The sequence below is a fragment of the Micropterus dolomieu genome, linkage group LG19 (assembly GCF_021292245.1).
Source record: "Micropterus dolomieu isolate WLL.071019.BEF.003 ecotype Adirondacks linkage group LG19, ASM2129224v1, whole genome shotgun sequence".
NCBI lineage: Eukaryota > Metazoa > Chordata > Actinopteri > Centrarchiformes > Centrarchidae > Micropterus > Micropterus dolomieu.
Genome location: NC_060168.1, coordinates 25,645,767 through 25,668,738, shown reverse-complemented (window position 1 = coordinate 25,668,738; position 22,972 = coordinate 25,645,767). Strand labels below are relative to the sequence as shown.

Genomic DNA, 22,972 nt, shown 5'->3' with positions numbered 1-22,972 from the left:
TCTATTAAACTATAGATGTTTATCTTCAGTTTAATTTTCAGATTATAGTTTTCTCTATATTTGTTTTTTTTACATTTGTAAGATAACAAATCAAAAGGTATTGCATTGTATTACTGAGTTGGAGTAATAAGTCACTCACCAAAGAACCTGATTCATGCCAACTCCTGAGAGCTGTCTGCAGCCACTTTGGATGGACTGGAAGTCTATGGTGAGACGAGCCAAGCTCCAGTAGAGCGCTAGCAGCTGCCAGATACTGGTACATGTGGATCAGATCTAATAGTGTTACAAGTTAAATCTGATCACAAATGTAAAAATGTAAATATTTTTGGAACAAATCATGTCTTGTTCTTTAGATACATACACGTGTCACTGACTTCTGAAATCTTTTGAATTGCAAAGTGTTAGGTTGTGGTTATTAGGGTCAGAACACAGTGGAGTGCTTTGCTTTTAAGCCCCAGCATCAGCAAATCTGCTCCAATGAATGTGCTCAGGTTACACAACCGTTATTATGTTGACGCTGAATCCAATGGTGTGTTTTCCTGAACACATCACAATGAATTCTGATTGCAATGATTCACCCTCAAAATTAGTTGCGTTTCTCTTATTGCAAGGGACATGCTTCCGGCAAAAAAAAGCATGTTTGCGCACTTTCATCTGGCTATCCCTTGCTAAAGTGGGATCACCCACACATTCCCCTCTCCACTGAAAAAGGATTTGATCACTGCTGCCAAGCGGAGTCAACACACGAGTGTGGAAATGTATTGCAAGGAGTGGGAGAGATCTATGTGCAAGCTAAGTCTGCTTATGATGTCTTTATCGGGCTTATGCAAATAGAGGCACTGCCACATTCCAGCAATGAGTAGAATATATTAAGGCAGTGTTATGATGCAATATAAAGGTCCTGAACTTTTTCCATTGACTAAATAACATACTGTAAACAGAGTGTGGGGATAATTCTTTTTTCTTTATTTTACTCACTTACTTACATTCAACTACTGTTTATTACTAAGCCTTTAGTAATTTACAATATTATAATGATAATAGGGATTCTAGTGATTTGAAAGACTGAAATAAGTGGAAACAATAATGAGCTTTTACAATTAATGAGTCTGAATAAAACATACACATTGTGCGTGCTCAAAATTCAGAGTCACATTTAGGTAAGTCAGTTCAGTTAGACTTCACTCTTAAAGTCTTAAAGCAGTTTAGAATAGGGCCTCATCTTTATTTTGGTTTATTTAAATAATTTAATATGGTAAAAAATAAAAAGGTTTTAACACCTTAGCTGTGGCTTTTCACACAACTTCCACAATCCTCTTAACATGGTCAGGAAGAACTATTCTGTACATCACCTTCAAAAAAGCAATGTGGCATCAGTACCTGTTTTAAGTTTGTTTCTTTCTTTGTCGGTTCAACTGTCACAAACCCCAAGAGGTATTGAGTCATACACCAGTCACAGCTCACCTTCACGGGTACCTGCTTCATTCATGTTTGCATGACTCCCCCCCCTCCAGGAGGCATGTTATAGACAGTATACTTAAGAAGACCCACAATTACTTTCACACACTTTAGCATGCACACTCATGACAAATCAGTACTTGCCGAGAGAAATTTCTTTCTGTTCCATGGTGAAAACCAGCAATCACTAGAGGCCACACATAATTCCATGCAGCATTTAGAAAACTAAACCTTGTCTGTCATGTTATTGAGTATATACTGTACATACAGTACACTGTAATGCAAATAGAAATCAATTTCATAGTCCTCAAGCTTGAGCTTTAAGTTACATTTCACACTGCATTCCTATTGAAAGTGACTTAACATGTATCTAGGTGAGATTTTTATAATAAATACATAAAATCAATATTTGTTCTAAATGTCAGCAAACAGCTCTCCACTAAATTTTCTGTATGAATTTCTGCTGTTTGATATGGGCACTGGCCAAGAACCTTACCCTTGCAAGGATTTATTATATAAAACAAGAATCAGGCTCAGTCTTTGGTATAAAGAAATCACATGAACAATGTTGTTTAAGTGCAACTTAAGTATTTTTTTCTTTTGCCTTTGACATCTACCATAACAAAAGCACTGGAGAGACCCATGGGGTTGCTGTCATTAATGATATGTCTGTATTAGACATGAAATATGTTCTCTCATGATTTATCATTCAACTGAAACCTCCTCATAAGACTGCTCACTTTCTACCTATCACCCTCTTCTGGCCTCCTGGTTCTGACAGAGTCCTGGTGCCACAGCATCATAGCTTTTGTGGGATCAACATTTTTCATCTCCTTGATCTCTGGGGAGGACAGCAGGACCATTAGAAGATCTGACAGTGTATCAGTTACTAGAGTGGACCACCAACATAATTTTGTTTTGTGTTCTGCTTCAGCCTCCTCTTCCTCTGCTTCGTTTTTTTCGTTTTGTTGGTTTAATGGTAACGTAAAATGTCACCCCATTATGCTGGTGGCTATCCAGCTAAAAGCTAAAAACACTCCAAATACAACTTTTGCAATTAGCTCCTAACAATAGCAGCTTTCACGCTGCCTTATTTCACGGGGGTATTGCGCCAATATGTCTGCTCGGTGTACTGTAGGAAAGGTACAAAGCCAATTTTGTCAGCCTCTGAGACGGGAAAGTTGGTGACTGAGATGCGACAGAGAGATGGAACGATCCCTTTGTGGAAAAAAAACACAGCCGGCATGCCTGTGTTGTGTTACACGTAACAGTCTTTTTACACGCAGCTGGCTCCGGTAAAGCCGGACCGTACGGATGTGAAAGCACACATGGTTGCGGGATAATGCTGCAAACATTTGCCACCAAACGGAATATCCACCCGCATTTGGTGGGTGTTAAGTTCATCCCTGTTCTGAGGCAATGAGAAAATACTTTTCTCTGCTTCTATTTCCTGATCTCTTTCTCTAATTTTCTTGTTTCTTTCTGTTCCTCTTAGTCTTAATCTTTCACATGCACACATATGCATGTAACATCAAAAGTGCCGTGTGATCTTATAATGAGTTGGAGCTCCTTGGTGCATCTGGAGCAGCATGTATACAGCAGTTGTAAATAGGCAGATTGCCTTCTGGAGATTAAGGGCAACCAGTGCAGTTAACAAGATGAAATTATAATTTAGTCATTTACAGTTGGAATTAGCAACAAAGGACTGTAACTCTGCTGAAACCACACTCCATCAGCTGTAAGCCAGAAGTCAGCTGGCTTGAAGTGTTTGAATCTGTACAGTGACATTGTATGGTGGGACTTTTTGCGTTGAGGCATAGTGGGATGTAGAGCCACATGAAGTGTGTTAATGTACTGCTGTCTGCCCACCAAATGAAAAGCATTTTGCTGCTGTAATGGAAAATATTCAGTGCCTTAGTGCAATTTTGGTGCTTTACATTTTCACACTGGTATAAAAAATTGAAAAAGTTATACTATTGAGCCTTCTAAACCCTTTGTCTTGTTGGGCTATGGTTTTGCGGAAGTGACACATTGGTATAAATACTCCGCATACCAAGTATAGTGTGTATAATGTTTTAGTGAAATATAGTATATAATGTAACGGTTGAGTGACTGTAACCCCATAACTTTGAATATCATTCAATTTTTATATTATCATAGGTTGTATCGATTCATACAAATCTAATTTATAACTCATTAGGCAAAATCAATAGGTGATGTTTGAAAATGATCTGCACAACCGCCTTTGTGATTATTGCAGATTGTATACTGTAAATTATATTACTTCATTTAAAAAGAGAACACTCCAGCATAAAGGTTTGTAGAAGCTCAGGGATCAATTAGCTGAGTAAAGCTGACACAGCCTTGATGAAATGGATTTAGTCATTTGCATCAGTCATTATGCTGTTGGCATTGTTATTTAGGGATTATCTTTCTTTTTGATACACTCTAAATATGTTGCTTATAGCGGGCTTCATCAACTGAATAAATACGATGAGACTCATGGGATAACTATTAAGCCTTTTCTTGACATGGTTGTACAGCGGTGACAAGTGTTCACCTCCCAGTGTCAGCATTAGCAAATTACAATGTTCATTTTACAAGAAAGACTAATGGTGATAAACAACTGCAGTTTGTCTCTCCCCAGTGTTAAATAATTAGGATGAATATGGATTGTAGATTTTATAACCTTTGAAAGTGACCTAAAATTAGAGTCTTAATAGGAGTCATGAAGCTGTAGTTTAAAGAATAAAAAAGCTTTGCGTGGGGGTTTTAAGTCTGGGGCATTGTGTGGGGCCGTGAGGTCATATGGTGCTCGTCTGATGTGCTTTCTTAATTACCCCTATTGAATTCATTATTTATTTGCTCTGTTGAACCTGCTTAACCTTGCTGCCCTTCAGCAGAAATGATTTAGGAGGCAATAGGGAGTTAGCAGAGGCCTCTACCTGTGGGAGGACATCCAAGTTCACTTCACCTCTTTGAAAAGTCATTAAGTGGAATTAATCACATTTTGAGATATAAACTAGATGATATAAATTATCTTATATTATCAACATGATAAGAAAGCTTAACATTTTTCAGAGGTTGCTCAGAAGACACATTAACACTGAAGGAGATATTTAAAAAATTAAAAGCCAGCGCAATTACAATTCATTTTACTGATTTGATTTAAGTATTAAATTCTTTCTCTATTCTGATATGCAAAAAAAACTAATTGGTGTTCACTCACAGTCATGTCATCTAGTTCCCCTTAAGGTCCTAGCATGACATTTCTGTCATGCAGTATGCAGGTACACGTCAAAACAACTCATCACGCAATTCATACATGGATGACAAGCTACATGGTTTTGGCAAAATCCCATTAAAATCTGATGGATGGAAAATTCTTCCAATAGCATTGAAATACATTATCTAGTCATTAGTTGAAAAACTGTAATCACTGAATATAAGCGGTACATCATTTTGAGTCACATGAAGGTTGACTTCACCTGTGTTGCGATAATTATTTATATTATGTTGACACTTTAATGTGAGGTTATAACATGCTTTTGGACAAAGTCGGAGTTATGGGTTTATATTCCTACAAACATGAGTGTAACTTAAAAGTAAGTGAAATACAATAATGTGATGGATGTGTTTTTAAAAGCACACATAGAAGGTCAATTTACATACATTCTGGGGCATGCTTTGTTGATATTGACTATTAAAGTATTTGCAAAAGTCCAAACATCTGTCAAGATTTTGAACATATTAACATCGATTTTGTAAGTTCCATATTGAGCTTTGACTAGGCAATTCGGTAGCTGTATTATGTTCTTTTTGTTTTCTCTGTGGGAGTCAACACAAGTAGTATTGTTTCGTTTCCACACGCTGTAGGGCATTTGCATAAAGCTACACTTTTCTGTGCCAGTTTTTGCGCAGCTTGTTGCCACTTTGCATTTTTGTACCTCCGATGCTAGTACCTCCTTGTGTAGCTGGTTTCCATCAAAAATAACTTATATCCCACTGCTTTTTGTCTCTTTGTAGCTGCATGTCTGTATGCACCCTTTGGCTGCCAAAAAAGTTGCTAGATTTCTTGTAATGCTCTTTTTTTAAAAAAATAGAACCACTTAACGATAAGTTACTATGTTGGTTATAACGATCCCCTACTGGGTTGCCTTTAATGCATATGTATTACAGTAACCTTTGTTAATAAGTCAGTAAATATAGATATTCACCCCTCTAGGCCACAGTGTTAAACATTTGTAGGCTGTCATGATTACATAAAAATGTCCTCCATGAGTCTTGTAGTGTCTTAATATCAGAGAAAGTTCTTTAGCTCAGATTACTCTCCAAAAAAGTATGTCACCTAAACTAGGAATCATAGAATGACATTGAGTTGCCAAAAAGAGGGGAAAAATGTTGAAGTGCATTGAAATGAGTTATAAACCCGGAACATGGAACACCTATCAGATTCACTCGATTGGGCAAATGTGTCTGTTTACTCCAAGTCCTTGAAGGGCTGTGCTTTAGAGTTTGCCAGCTACTAGAACACATCTCATGGTCACATTTGCCTTCCGTTGCCATGGTATTGCAGGCAGAACTCGCTAGATAGTAATGATCATTTCTGCACACCTTTAGCATCCAACTCACTCTTGGCAAAATGCATCGAGACAGAGAGAGAGAAACAGCATGCACCAATTTGTGTGTCTGTCTGTCTCAAGGATTGAAGGAGGCATGGTCCGGCAGTTTCATGATTTTGTGAAAAAGAAGACCAAAAAAAAAATAAAAAATCATAATTTGCTATATCCCCATACCCAACGGCCTGGCGTAGTGATATTATTTATTTATGCGTTGATCTTGCTCCTTCATTGATGCTTTGTGAATGATTCATGAGTTAATTCATACAGTAAATAACAAAAGGTGAAACAGTCCGTCCATACATCGGGAGCTTAGCCAAATAATGCACAACCCCAGTTGCTAACCTCTGCATGGCATATTTGCTCATAAAGGATTTATGAAGAATTTCAACAGACCTTTATTAAACTTCAGATGCCAAAAAATTTAAGGCAAAATTACTTTTCTCTCTGTGTACATCATACATTTGAAGGCAAATTAGCATGAAGAAATAGCCTGCAAAACTGATCCTTTATATTGTGTGGTAAGAACTTTGAAGGAGTTTCAGTCTTACACTTCTCATTAGTACTGTCTGCGATTCTGTGGCAAATCAGTGGGGTTTGCTGTGGAAGGCAAGAAAAATGTATTCAGATCAAACTGAATTATAAAGTAGCCCTGGAAAATTGGGGTCAGTGATGGATCCCTTTGATTTTTTTCATTTCTTTCTAGCAGCTGTGTGTCCATATAACTGAGGTCTGATTTGAAATCCAAATACATTGAAAGGGATACATCACAAAACATGATGGTCATTTGAGGAAATGATTCAGGCTGTTGTGTAGATTAAAAGATTCTGTCTTCACATGTTTACTGTGTTGAAGTCACAATAAGAAGATGTATATATGTACTACTAGTCAAAAAAGTTTAAAATAAATATGTACAATGTCTTTCAGCCTTTTTCTTCCAATCCATAGTACCCTAAAGAAAATCTGCTTACATGGCTCTGTCAATTATCCATTTACATTAATAATAACTGTTAGATGAAAGGCTCATTTCAAAGATCAGTTGTGCTACTCTGCACTTAATAAAGGGAGTGCGTACTTCCAAAAGTATTATTTGAACAACGATGTAGATAATTTCCTGTTGAAGAAGGTTCAACAGCATTACAGAAACATCTGCATTAATTGGTGTTTGGACTATTCTCTGAGCCACTATTATTCAGTAGCTGATTCAAAAATGTCCCCCTTTGAGCATTTTAGATTTTAGCTCTAAATTTGAGATACTTAAAATTACATTTTGTTTCGTTTTGAAAATTCTTTGACCAGTGATTATATAAGAAAGTGCATGATCCATTAAAATGTCACACGTTTAAAAACATTATTATATCAGTTATTACACGAGCACCAGGTGGGGAATAGATATCAACAATAATGCAGGATTAAATTGTTTGTATTTGTTAAAAGGAAAATCACTTTAATCATTTGTCTGATATTTCTAAAGTCACTCCGATAATTATGAATCTGGAGAACAGTAATTGAGTTAAAACTAGTTTGGAGTATATTGTTTAAGGAAGCACAGTTTCAGCACAGGGTTTTGTTTTGTTTTGTTTTTTTTTTCTTCTAGCACTCTGCAAACGGCACCCCATGCAGTGCCACACAGGAGGTCTGGAACAATCTGGGCTTGTGACCTCACCTCAAAGAAAAACAAGCAGTGAGCACATCCATAACAACTCTTTTGGCATCCTAGTGTTTGAAACAACAGCATTACCACCAGTCACCAGTCATCTACCTCTTTTTCAAATAATCAGGAAATTGTGTATATAGTATACATGACGACTTTGGCACCCAGCCTTAGTGCCCATTCCTCACAGTGAATCCCCTTTAAAAAAGGAGCAAGAAAAAAAGAGGCCGTAATGGCTTCCCCTTCTACATCCAATTAACTGGGAGGTATTGTGTCACTATTAATTTGTAATCATTATGTATATTTACATGAGAAATGAGAGAGAAATACAACAGGTGAAACACTTCCTCACTGTTGCAGATGATAGAGCTGCGGTTTGACATGTCTGATTACAAACTATTAAATGGCAATCGAGGCAGTTCAGTCGTTTACATTTGTCATTATAAGAGAGCATGAATTCCTAAAGATACCTTGGCTCTTACATCAGAATTATAACATACTACATTATGTGAGCATTAACAAACAGTAGTCACCATATAAATTTTGTATTCATTTAAAAACAAACAAGGTGCAGAGTTCAGTTAAACAACTAATTACTTAATCTGCTGATGCTGCCTGAACATTTGTTTTACTGTTAGACTACTGAAGTATTCTTGCTACATCTTGCGTTGCTGTTTAGAAAGCCATGGTAGAGTAATTATTTGAACTCAGGAAAGCCTCAAGACATAAAGATGAGGCAAGATTAGTGGGGAAAAACTGATGTTCATTCTTCTTTCTCCTTCTTTTGCTTCTGTCAAAATGTTGTGAATCTTTCACTGCAATGGACAGATGACATGCACTGGCCCATCTCCTTTTTACCGATAAACACAGGAAAGGTGAACGTTTTGATGCAAGACTGATGCTCATCGTGTCAACATGTTACTTGGCTTCAAGAAACTGTGTATTCACACTTTTGTCACTTTAATAAGATCCATATTTATTTGTTTGTTTATTTATTTATTTCACAAATTTGGGAGGAAATGAGCATAAAGTCAGACACCTTGTATATTGATGACATGATTCATATAAATTTTACTGTAGCAACAATTGTAATGCAACACAAAACAAAGTGGTCCATCATAATCAATGTGCTGACTGATTATTGTTCATTCAGATGGCTGGGAACCAAACACATTTCAATTTTCCAAACAAATTAATGATGGAGAAGAAATGGTATTTCCTCAGTCACGATTAATGGCATCCAATGAAAAGTGTTCACATTGTGCTTCAAGTATCATCTACATCTTTTTATGGCTGTTTCACCTTGACTGCAAAACACTTTAAAGGCCATTAGCAGCAAGCATTAGGTATACAAGTTTATCCAAAGTACTACAGGAATAGATACATGACTGTCCCATAATCAAACTCAAACTCTATAGGGTTCATTTTACACACATTGAGATACATGGTAGTTCGATAGTAGAAGAAGACAATCAAATATGATGATGTGAAGTAGGTTATTTTAAACCATTTCTTTATCCAGATAATTGCCAGTAATGTAACACACCACCCATCAGACTTAATTAAAGAAACCTACAGATCTTACTAAAATAAATGTAGAGGTTCTGTACGTTACTCAATAGGTGGATATTAGGGGTTGATTTAGTGTAGAGGTCAGCCATGTGACGCAAATGTGCAATGGCTGGGGCTGTAAGATCTTTAAATGGAAACATCCATCATAGACCATATACTACGTTTGTTTTGCACTGGTCTTAGAGCTCTGAAACCATTTTCCAGCCAACACGCAGAACACAGTTGCCACCTTATGCTTTTCCGACCTCTAAATGCATCACTTGTTAATTCAGATGAAAACACTGAACGTTTGTTGCCCAATTTCAACAGAATCGTTTCCAGATGTTAGAGCCCAGATGCACTGGCGTATGCTTTAGCAGCAGACGTCCTGCTCCCCATTCAGAGGCGTTTACAAGCCACACCAGCTCTACCAAGATACGGCCTATGTGTGTTCGCCTCACACAATAGCTATTGTGATGGCAAAACCATGCAATACTGCCAAAGTATGTGTGTTTTATGCCAGATACTATACCATCATCAAATATTCATTCAAATCTCTGCTGAGAGAAGCCAGCTGTTGTGCTGCCCTATTTAACTGTACGTCTGGTTGCTTTTGAATCCTTGAAGCAAGAACTTCTTTGCCCGAGGGGTCTTGGAAACTTTGCCTGCTCACTGGCGTGAGAGATAATTGAATAACCTGTATGTGTCATATATTTTTGATTAATCACACAGGGGCAGCAGGTATGTATGGCTGGTTGCTTAGCAGAACCATCTCCTGATTGGAATGTCACAGGATTGATCCAAGATATAGCCATCTCATGTGAAATGCCCTTGAGCAAAAGACTAAATTACGACCGGTTCCAGGTGTGCTGCTTCTGAGAGACTAGGTGCTCCAACTCGTCAAATGCGTACATTTGTGGGTTGGAGGGAAGGAAGACATTTTAATTACCCTGTGTTGGTATTATGATTGAAGTGTTGTGAAATGCCTTGGACAAACATCATACATTTTCTTCATTCATTCAAGAGCTGTATGTGGCACTACGGTAAACAAGGAATAAAAATATCGATTTATTCTTGTAGGACACATTGTATGAATATGCATTGGGTAGTGCATTTGCTTTCAATGTGACATATAGATAGTTATGGCCACTTACATACAAAAATATGAATACAGCAGTGTTTATGTGAAATGTCAAAGTGATATGTGAAACAGGAGAATGGGTGACTAAAGCAGCGATTGTTTCCATTTTCAATGTATGAATAGTCAATGCGTTATATTCATTCAAAGCCGTATTACTGCATATGTCATGAATGTGGAAATGACATTTTGCAATATGTCTCCCAGTCCCCTTTCCATGCAATTCTTGTTTAAGTCAGAGGTCCAACAAAGCCATCTTTGTCAAACGCCTCTCCTGGTTGAGATAGTAATAAGACATTTGACAATATTATATTCCTTCCGATGTGTTCTGTGATTACTTTCTCTTTGTGCTCACATTTGAATATCAGGCATGTGTTTGAAAGTGAAAACAGTATTGAGATTATTGTATGTATAGTTTGCCATGACCCTTACACACTGATTTTTTTTTTAAACAAGGCCTCGCACATATAGTTGAAGCCTGGAAAACTATGAGAATATGTCTGTTTCTATTGTTGATTTAATTTGTAATGTATTTTTTATTCCTTTAAACACGTCAGTTTCCTTATTAGAAATCTTTCCACTGAGACAGAGTCAGCGTAATCATAGAAAGGTCAAGTTACTGTCTCGGATCCTTTGACATTAACAGGGACTGAAAATCTACTGTCTGGTTAGAATATGTGAGGGAAAAATTAACACAGCCTAATTTCCACTCGATGTTTTGATTTACATTCAGTCTTGATTTTCTACAAAGCTGAAACATAATATATAAGCAGGGCTTTACAATATATACAACATACAAAGCCCTCTATCCTTAAACCCTCAGCTCAGATAAGAAAAGGAAAAAAAAAACTTGATTTCAAAAACTTCAGGAAGAGCACTATATCTCTTTTAATTTCTACAGGTCCTGGTTTATGACTTTTGTACCTCAATTTGAAAAATATGCCATAGTCTCCAAAATGATTGATTGCCAAAAAAACAAGACCAAATTTCCTGTATTATTTTCAAGACACATCATTTTGTGACCTAAGCCCACGGCTCTTGGTTGATATAATGAGAACACAATGTCAGCATTTTAAGTACATCTTCATCAGAGACAAATTGAGTGATACTTTTCCCATTAACATTGAAATGAGCCTGATGGATTGATGAGCACGTCGCCATGTACCCCATGTAAAGTGTCTGCCACCAACCTGCCATCTGGTGGGAAAATGAAATGAGAGCTAAAAGGCATGTGGCTGTTTAGTTTGTGAGGAGAAAAAAAGGAAAGACGTCTTTACAAAAGAGTCCTCAGAGCGGTGTGTGGCCTGTAGAGAGAAAATGGGGCTAGATATGAAGAAGGAGTAAACGGGGGAAGCTGTGGGGGTGTTTTTGTTACAGTGAACAAATGTAAGCTGAGAACTACATGAAAACCATACATTTTAATCATAAATGAGGAGGAGGATTTATCTCAGGGGAACAAAATGTTTTTTTTTTTAATTTGCAGGATTTTATTCAACTGCTGAAAGAGTGAGTTGAATGTAAGTTTTAAGCTTTATTTCAGCATCCACACCGTGCTTTTGAGACATTGTTTTTTTTATGGTGAGGAATCAATGAAAGGGGAGTGGAGAGGCAGACTCTTCTCAGGTGCTCAGAAGGTACTCCCTTCATGTCTTCTTTCCACATTGTCAGAGGCTACAGTAGCTATGACCCCCTGGAGCTACATCCAGAGGGTCAAATTCGAGGAGCTAGGAGGGGGGTCAGCTAATCTTAGCCATGCAGGCTTCGATTACACAGAAAGAAAGAGAGAAGGCTATTTTCAACACCATAAAGAGACAAAGCAGTTGTCAGATTTTTTTTCTTTTCATTCCATCACAGTTTGTGATGCAGAAATGTTAATCACTTAGACATGCAAGTTGATGGGAATTCAAAATGTACAAGTTGAGTGAATGTTGTAATGTGTTTGTCCAAAATTTACGGTGGAATTGTTATTTGTTATTATGCAGCCACAGTATATCAGTGGTTTCAGGAAATCTCTAAACGAGTGCTAACAACTATGGAATGCTATTTAAAATAATATCTGAAGACAGTACTGTGCAAGAAAATGCTGTAAAGTAAGAATGCTCTCTAAAATTGAAGTCCTAATAGATTAAATTTCTCAGTTACTAAAATGCTAAGTGAATGACAGAAGAAAAATTTACTCATTTATATATTTATGTTTACATTTATTTATACATTTTTTTGCCCCATTTTTTATTTCAGGATGTATTTCATAGTTATATTTGTTTATTTCATAGGCATGTTTATTTATTTATTTAATATTGATTTAAATGGCATTCAATAAATACGCACAACCATTAATTATTGTCACAGGAAAAAAAAAGAGATGAGTAATATAGATGAGAATATTTTCCGAATTTCATTAGTGTGCTGCATTATACTGCACTAGAATACTATGATAGGTACTGTCATACTTTGCCATTATAAGTCATAGTCAATATTCTGATCTGCACATAAACAAAAAATTATTTTTTATTTTTCATCTGGAAATAAACAAAAACGTTTGCAGTGCATTCTGAATCGTGAGGCCTTGATTCAACCCCCTCTAATAAAATATTTATAGGGCAATCATGCATGCTGTTCAAATTATGGATATTATAGCAATGAGTAAGCAAATATCAACAGTTGCAGTATGAGTTTAAGAATGCACAATCTTTAAATATTTAAGAAATGTGACTAAATGGAGATGGGAAGGAAATTTGCACTAGGCGCTGCTATCTTGGCTTCATTTTCTAATGTGTCATAAACTGGTGTTGCTATTAACAGTTGCTTGGAGTGTTCCTGGTGATTATTTTTTAAATTTTACATTTAATATGCTTAAACACTTATACACAAGTGTTCTAAATGCAACAACTTGAAATTACTATATCACAAATAGGACATTGTATGAAGTGTAAATATAAAACCGTTACAAGTTGTTTGACAATAGATGTAAAGACACATTTATACATACGTCAGAAACTGCTGAAAAACTTATAAGCAATGAAGAAAGGTATATTTTTTTAATCCAACAGGAAAGAAAAGGATGATTTTTCAAAATATAGTAGCCGAGGTGGAAAGATAAGGCAGTGCGAATCAAGGGCAAATGCGAGGATGAGGACATGATGTGCCCCTCTCTGTCCCTAAATCCCCCAAAATGAGAGATGAGTTTCAGCTTACGACAGAAGGCATTTTCCCTTCATGCATAGCAGCTGACTTGGGCAAAGCTGACTGAGCTGAAACTGAAGTGACATTATCTTAATGCCAAATTATTGGCAATCTGATGTGCAGCACAAATTTTCTTACCCATTAACTTTCAGTCCCTCTCATTATGTTATGGTGAATACACTGTAAGAACTTTGCATTACTAGTCTCCTATTCAATTATTTGTCTCATGTTTCCCCCAGTATTCCTTTACATTATGAGATGATATCACTCCTCAGGCTTCCTTGATGCTAACTTAATAATATGATTTCAAAGTTTTAGACAAAATACCGATTTGGAGTAAAATCACAATCACAGCATGCTTCTGTCACAGCAATCATTATGTGAGGCAGGGTTAATAATGTCTTAATACAGACTCTCTGTCATCCTGTCAGGTAAAACAAAATCAACCCCTGATGTGTTGTTACTATTCTGCCTAAATAGCATTAATACCCTTGGAGTCTTATAATGCGTGATGCTGCATGATACTCATGAAAAGTCCTCATGAGTTTACTGAATCTTATATCAGCAAGATATCTGCAAGACTAAAAACCACAACTGACTCTGAGTGTTGGTAAATGTGTGTTGTTAAATGGAAGACTTTAAATCTAAATTTCTTATAATGTATAATAGGCATACAAACACATATTACTCACTGTAGAATCACCAGATTCAGTGTTACCTTTCATATTATTTCTTTGCTTTTCCCTGTGTTAAGTATGGTCTTTTGTGCTCTGAACCCATACCATCTAAATACCGTCTAACTACTGCTATCTAATGTTATAGAGGCACTATCTGTAAAAAGCAGAGGATTGTTTCCTGTTGTGTTCCAGTTACTCAAGTGTTAATGCATAATGATTCACCAAAGCACATGGATGAATGCCCGTTTGCCGGGTGTAAGTGTGAGCCCGACTTGGTATGAGTGATGGTTAATAGCTGCATGATAATGAGGTGGAGAGGCGATACGGACATGGCATTCTTGTGAGTGAGCCTCACCCATTAAGAGATGCATCTCTGCCCAAGCAGAAGTACACTGCTTAATTGGTTCATTTCATCATGGCCAAAAAGCTTTAATTGGGTGACACACTGAAAGATGGATGGATCAGTGCAAAAAATATAAGTGGCATCTGAGGTGGATGGTTCAGTGTGATGGTTCAGTGTGATTTTTGTGTGTTGTTGTGTTAAAGAGAGTGCAGGCTTGGGAGAGATTATGTTAATAGGGCATATTGCATCAACAAAGAAGTTTTTTGCATGACTATGACTGTAATACACAAGAACGTGTCGGCCTTTGTGAAGACACTAGAGACTTAAAATACAAGAACGTGCTTTGCAGGGATGCTAGATGTGGGTGCTGTGCATTCAGAGACGGAGATACAGAGCAGCAGCCCACACATATTGTAGTTATGGGTGGATGAGGAGCAAACTACCTAATGGAAATTCTCTAGTGCATGTTATAACCCATAAGTGTATCAAGATGCCCTTCTACATATCAGCATCTAGATAGGAAAAAAAAATGACTTGCAAATTATTTTATTTTATTATTTGTGTGTGTGTGTTGTCTTTTTTTTCATATTTGTCCTATCAAGGCATCACCTTTGTGTTCAGTTATGAAGCAGCGATGCATTTACAAGGCCTATAACCACAATGTTTCATTTGCAATATTGAAAATCACATTTGACCGACATCACTCAGTGCTATCATTTAGGTTTCTGGAAATTCAGGCAATGAGGCCTTTTTTGGTTTTGTGTTTATTTGTTTCAGCTCATTTTGGTTCCAAATAATAGGAATGGCTAATCACTGTGACGATAGTTATTCAGAACTGCTTCTCAAGTCAATTGTTTTGAAGATAAAGAAGGAATAATTATGTTTTACCATTTTCATAAGTGAGCCATTATCACGGCAGATGTTGAGGAGAGTGTTAAACCTTTTATTCATGCGCCACCTATTATTTTAATGATTATATGTCTTCCCCAGTGACACTGGCTGATCTATTTTTATCTATTCAAACTAAACTTGCAGTCAAATACCGCATTTAAATTACCAACTTTGGCAGCTGGCATAAATAGACTTTCTACAATTTCACAAATGACAAAACTGAATAAAACCTGTATATAGTCACTGAATTAAGTATTTTGTTTGTTTGGTAATGCTATTACTGGTTACTATCAAAATAGTTTTGATTGCAGTAGTCCTACTATGCTTTCTTGGAAAGCATAGTAGGACTACTGTCTTTGACTTATAGACTCATGTATCCATAGTTGCATATTACATCAATCATAACTAAATTTAATTCAAATATTTGTTTATTCAAATAAATCACAAACAAAACTTGTGTACAGCCATGACTATAGCTCATCCTATGTTTGGGCACAGCAGGTGAGGTTTCATTCACATTTAAATGTCAGTAGCTCCATAGGCAGTCACAGAATGTATAGAAATGCACCAACAATGTGTGTCAGTAATAGAAGTAAGGTTGACCTTGGACTCCAGTGGAATCTGCTTTGCACATCATTTTTTTCCAGTACAAATTTGCTTTTGGAGTGTAAAGAAATTAAACACTCTGTTGCCTTTTACGACTCTCAAAACAAGACTCGTTGCGCTTGCTGCACCGAAATCATTGTGTGCTACTGTGGAGTCGTGCCGCCGCTTAAGCTCACATATAGCATTCCCCACAATATGGGTCCCTTCTGTGGTTAAAACCAGCAGTGCATTGTTGTATTTGTTTGTACCTCTCATGAACCCAGTTGTGATTTTTCACCGCTGGATGGAATCTGTGTTTTTAAATTTAAATTAAAGGTGTCAGTTCCTTGTTATTTTGTGTTTGGTACTGTTGTCCCTTGGGGCTTGCTTTACCTTTGTGCCTGTATATCAAGCCTCAAGGGACAACCGTACCAAACAAACAACAAGAGAGACCACACAACCTTGCTCACAACAGAAAAGTATCTGCAGGTAATTGATCTGTTAGATCAAGTTCCAGTATTCTCTATCTATGTTTGCATGCTGACTGTGTACAGTTTGTGTTCAAAACATAAAATTTGGATGTAGCATAAAGGCATGCAAAATCCTCCGATGAGAAAATATTTCAGGGGGGGGGGTCGTTGCTAAGACAGCATTTAGGCCTACCCGTTTTATTTACAAAGTCCTCTCCTCTAGCATGAGCTTTGCTACTTTACAACTGGTTCTGCCTAACCTCCTAATGCCTCAACCCAACAGCCAATCAGATGCAGCGTAGCTTTTTTTCTAGTCCGCTACTCTGTGGAGTCTGAGTGTTGAACATGTGGAATCAAAGACTGTCGAACGAATTGTCTGTCGGAAAGCTAGCCTGATGTAAGACAGAAATAAGCTAGCTAAATGTTAACTGTCCTGTCAGATACAGTAATGTTGGCAATTTTATAACTTTGCCCACTTTTATTAAACAGTAATGTTAGCTAAGTTAATTGTTCAGAGCAAATTTCAATTCAAATTTTCCGTTCTCTCCCTGTGAGCTTGACAAAATAGGAGAAAAGACTAAATCATGCCTGCATGTGTGCTAATTCAGCAGGGAAGATATTACATTAGAAAAAATGGTACAGAGACAGGACACCCAGATACAGGACACCCAGACCACCAAACTCATATATTTCAGCTTTGATGATTTCTCTTAAATACTGTTAAATTATCATCACATCTCGTTCTTGTGACACCAGTATGGTGCACCGCCACATCTCATGAGCTAAGTATATCGTCACACCCCTAATCTGAGCTCTTATGTCCCCACTACTTGTCAACACAAAGTGATGCCCTTGTGCGCTGGTATCTTTCTCTTGTTGCAGTAGACAAATGCGCGTTATCTATAAAACATAAACTTAAATAAATACCCCTCTTACACTGTTTCAGTGCTTTTCTCTGCTTGCGTATCCTTCTCACCTTTTTACCCCTGACCAGTTTGCATGCCGAAGTATAACACAGGAGGGAGTTTAGCTTTAAGATAACTAAACATTGCACCATCAGTTTATATTCACACGTCCAGCAGATACCTACAACCATACTTTTGGAGTCCATTCTAATCCAATATAATCCAATATTTTGGATATAAATGCTCCACTACATTCACCAACTAGTTGCTAACTTTTTTTGTCTGGATTTGAGCCTGGGCGATCCCTTTTACATACACATAAGGTGCCTTCACACTGCCTTATTTTCCGGAATTATTACGCCAATATGCTGGCTGCGCTGTGTAAAAGGTACGCTGCCGGGAATGCTGGTAGTAACAGAACCGGAACGATGTCTGTGTGAAAAGCCACAGCCGGCATGCCGGTATGTGTATTCCGCGTAACTGTCTTTTTCTACACCACTGCCGGATCGCTATGTGTAAGCACACACGGTTGCGGGATATTGCCAGAATATTTTGTTTAGTTTGAATGAGCGAATGTGGCATATTGGCGGACATTCTCTCCGCGTTTATTGCTGGATCTTTAGGTGGAAGCGGCTATAGTCATTGTCATTGTCACCAAGTGATTGTTCATGGTGGGAATTGTTTGAGCCTCTGTAAATTATATAATAGAGAGTATGATCTAGGCCTGCTCCATATGACAAATGCCCTGAAATAAGATCATCTATATAAATGAAACTGAATTGAAATTAACCACAGTAATATAGAAATATTGATTATGGCAGCTTTACATATATCTGACAACTCTTGTTTGTTGGCTTCTGAGAGAACAACTTTAGACAGTGGCAAATATAAAATAGAAATGTTGTGGGAGAACCTGGGTGAAGTAAAATGATTTTACTGTAAAATTCTAAAAATATTTGTTTTTTTTGTTGAAATGCATTTGGTGACAGCATTAAAATGCTGCAGTGTGTAATTACAGTACATGATACGGAGAGAATCAAAAGGACACCTGCTCTGCTCAGCTTGGCAGAAAAGAAACGCCCAGGTGCTCTCTCTGTCTCTTACCTCCCTTTCTATTTCTCTCTCTCTCTCTCTTTATATATATATATATATATATATATATATGTGTGTATGTGTGTGTGTGTGTGTGTGTGTGTGTGTGTGTGTGTGTGAGTGAGTGAGTGAGTGAATGTTTATGCATAGGAAACGGCGTGTGTGTGCATTTCTGTGTGCTCTAGCTGTCCCAGTGGTGCCTTGCATCGTTTTTGCCTACAAGCTAGCGACCTATTTTTCTCAGTGTTGAACGAAGTAGACATTTGAACAAAGAGAGAGGCAGAGAGAGACGAGGAAGGGGAGTGCAGATCAGTTCCTCTGCTTTTATTCAGGCCTGTGGATTAATTACCCTGTACCTAAACCCGATCCCGTGCTGTGAGCGAGACACGTTGGCATCACCCTGATCAATAATGCATTTTTCTGTCTCTCCATTTAATTTGCACGCAGGCCCCACACGCTGGCATTACCATCTCCCTGGAAAAGTGCAGGAGACACCTGATACCCAAAGTGCAACACTCCACCCCCACTCCCATGCCATGCTCCATGACACCCCCTCCCGTCTTGGTTGCTCACTAACAAATTGATTCTCTCTTAATGTGCTCTATGGGGGAAAAAAATCTCCTCAATCCTCAGCTGCAGCGTAATAAGATACATGGCATGTTGGATTAGCTCATGGGTTTGTACAAATTTGTTCCTGTTTTGGTTTAAATTGTGACACCCTCCATTACTAGGTACGGTTATTTAACAATTTAGGGAAAGGTTTAAGGAGCAAGACAGTGCAAAGTGGTAGCTTCAACTCCCGAGAGTGGTAGCATAGTTAGCACAGTGCAATGTTTGCAGCTGTCGAACAAGAGTAGCTGTTAGTAGCAAGGTCAAGCTAACGAGGGAGGACAGGTAGGTCATCTGATCTTGTGTGATTTATCTGCTGTGTTTGTGTGTGTTTAGTCCTGAATTGAAAGGAGAGCCATATGTCAGGACCTTAGACTCTTGTTTTGTAAAGCTTGTGGTTTTCTGGCGTACCTAATTGAGTAGCTACTCTCTAATGTTGACCAGAGGTCTCCACACTTAGTGACCTGGAGAGCCAGTTCTGCACTTGCAATATGTCTTTGGGTTTTACTTGTGGCAATTTATGAGCAAAGTAGTTGTTTTAAATCTATAGAGTGTAAGTGCATGACAGATACAGTATATACACTTGTGGATGATAGACTGTAATCAGTAAATTTCTCTTTTATTCACTCCTTGATTTATTTATTTATTTGATAATACTTTGTTCTCTACATCTTTTAGTCATTTTGTGTTTGGAATATCACTTGTTAAGTAATAATTTTCGTAAATTGCAGAGTTGAAGTGAAAAGATGGAAAAGACAGATGCATGCTATGTTTAGCTCTGAAGCACAATGATTGGGTTAGGGGAGAGCTTCCGTCTCCATTGAGTAAAATCCCGTAGGCTGTGACTTTGGGTATTTTCAGCAGTGTAACTGGGACACTGGGCATGTTTATCCTCATAGAGATTGTCATTATAGAAATAGATCATCAGATTGTGATGTTTATTGCAGCTTCAGTAATATCTGCTGCTTTCCCCTCGACAGACAGCTCCGCTCACTCATGGAGCCTCTGTGGTACAGCAGACAGACTATTACTTGTGACGTGTAACCAATTAGATGTGCTGTGGGCGGGACACAACACTATCTAATTGGTTCGAGACTACAGAGTGGTGACTAGAGACAGAGAGAGGCGGCAACATCAGAGCTGGAGTAGTTTCTTTTTTTTGCTAAGTTCCTACCGTGAGTTTTGTGATCTGTTGCACACGTACCAGACATGTCATCTATTAAAGGTGCCCTGCCCTGCAAACATTTTGTTTACATCCAGTGTTTCTTACCAAAACACATTGTTTGTATTCTTGAGATCTAACAAATGTGTTGGATGCTTATCAGATCAAAAGAGGGCATACAAAATATAATAATAAATAATCTTTATCAGATCCAAGGCATATTTAGTTGTCATTTTTTAATCTGGTCGAAAATGGCCCAGTACTTTATATCCATCATTCGTTCTTACTGAATGCAGTGTGGTAACAGATTCAATGTGACCCCCTCTGTCTATTGACATGTATCAGAATAGTGATGCGGCTGGCCAAGTGAAGCAGCTGCTACCATACATGTTTGGTCTGATCTGAGTGGGTGAGCAGAGAACCCTGAACCCTTTTGTTGTCCGTGTATAGTCCTGTGATTGGTGACCTTGCAACATTAACAAGTAATTATATAATGTAAAAAATTAAACATAATCTATGAGCAGGACATGAACTCAGAGGAATCCATATCTCTAAAATAGTTCACCCTATTTATCTATACTTTTTAACCTTTTTGTTGTAACTAGTTAACATGCTTGAGCCTCTTCTCTCTTTGTTTGGGATGAGCTCCTCCACAGACACAGAGCAAAGTAAGCAGTGAGCAAAATCTTCAAAAAAGCCAGTAAAAACTTCATGAGTATAATGCCATTACTTCATGAATACACCTGTTCAACAAGCATAAACATGAAGAAATCAATATTTTTATCTGCCAGCACTGATTGATGTCTGCGTTCTTCATTGTTTCAAAATGTCAATCAGTAGTTTGATGTCAGGAATATGATTTATTAACATTTTTGATTTGTTTCCAGTTTGATATTTCTGTTTATGTAGTGACTTTGCATTGTAAACATTACTGTAAAATATTTAATTCTAATCCTGTCCTGAATTATTTAAAAAAAAAAAAAATTTTAAAAAGCAATTATTTGTAATGAAATAGGACATAAGGACATAATCGTTATCGATAAGATCGATATTGATAACCTTTAGTATAGTAGTATTAGTTAATAATGAGTAGTGGTACTGATAAAATCCTAACGATGCCCTTCTCTAATTGTAACAGCAAACCATATGCTTTGTAGTAGTTGAAGTTCACTAGACTTATCATGTACACTGTCTAAAGTATCCTGTGTATTGTTCTTTTGCACAGCATGTGGTACTGTTGTCCTTGTACCATGTCTGTTCAGTGCTTGTTCTTTAAGTTGTAATATGGCTGCACTGCTGCCACAAAGACGCACTACCAAACTAAACATTTATTGCACTGTTTAAGTGATTCTGATTTGTCAGCCCTCACATGTACCTTTGTAGCGATGCAGACTGACATCATTAGTGCACTTAGTGCTTAGGAGAATGCTGAGCCAATTAACCAGCTGCCTGACTTCTGGCAATGTGGTGAACAAATAAACTCCTCTTTCCGCTACCTTGCATCTGTGTACTTCGGCATCTCATCTCAGTTAAGTGCAATGGAATATGATTTTAATCTTTTATTATGTTTAAGACAGAAGCTTAAAATTAATTGCTGATTAAATCAACATTAACCTTATGACACAATTTGCTGCTGAATAATACCACTGTGGCAGAGGAGATAAATTAAATGGGAACATTTGTTTCCCGCATCTTCATGTTGTCTTTATTGTTAAGAGCTAGTAAAGACTACATTAAAGGCATATCTATGTGTTTGATATTTATATTACTGTACATACTCACTTTATTGTCTGCTTATTAATAAAATATTTACATTTACACAGTTTTCTGCTTAACAGACTGTATTTACAGAAATATTAGGTGATTTGTTATCTGTTATATGGGTTTGCAATTATTATTGTGACTCCTTGTTGTCATGTTTGATAGCCATTAAAGTGAACTTTTTTGACATAGACTATGGACCTTTCTGTATGTAGCTGTCTTATTAAGATACATGTCAGCAATTTGGGCACATCTCTCTATTATGTATACTGCTGCAATACTGTGCTGTCACTTGTGATAAAAAAAAAAAGAAATCACAGTTAAACAACAGTGTAAGGACAGACTTTAGCACACAGCTCAAATTAATGCAGTGTGATACATTTCACATACTAATTATCAGCTGATCTGTATGGTAGACGCTGTTTGCTAGCAGCTAACCATTATTATGACAAATAAAAAGTCTTCTTTGTGTTTGATGGAATGATGCAATTTATTGCAGTAAACCTGACAAACCGGAAGCACATCTCATACAAGTCAGGCCAAAAAGATAGACGCGTGAACCAGGGTGTTTAGATGGACCTGTCTGTCATGTGGATGTGGGTAGTACTTGAAAATCCTACCCTTTGGTTATTTAAAGTAAATCTATTTGTTTTAAGGCTCCTGCACAGGGAAATGCATACATGGATTCTACCTTTTTTAGCTTGTAACTCTTAACCAAATGTTTTACTTACACATGGTCTGACCAAACATATTTGTGAATATGAGCCATCCTTATAATGTATTGATAGTGTACAGGTAACTGACTAGTGTTGCTACCAGTTTTAGTTCACATTACAGAGTTACTGATTCTCTTTTTGCAGTCTGCAAAAAAAAA

At 37.3% G+C, this 22,972-nt stretch overlaps 1 protein-coding gene across 13 annotated transcripts in view; it reads left to right on the top strand.

Annotated features, from left to right (window-relative positions):
- lingo2 (leucine rich repeat and Ig domain containing 2) overlaps positions 1 to 22,972 on the top strand; it is a 241,994-nt gene that overhangs the window by 103,987 nt on the left and 115,035 nt on the right. For 2 of the 13 annotated variants that reach the window (XR_006821909.1, XM_046030909.1), the window contains exon 6: positions 7,675 to 7,761. The exons of 10 other annotated variants lie outside the window; for them this stretch is intronic. The gene's annotated coding sequence lies outside the window, so the exon portion shown is untranslated. Of the gene's footprint in view, positions 1 to 7,674; positions 7,762 to 19,013; positions 20,548 to 22,972 lie in introns of those variants that run through there. One more of the 13 variants, XR_006821908.1, reaches the window with a different exon arrangement.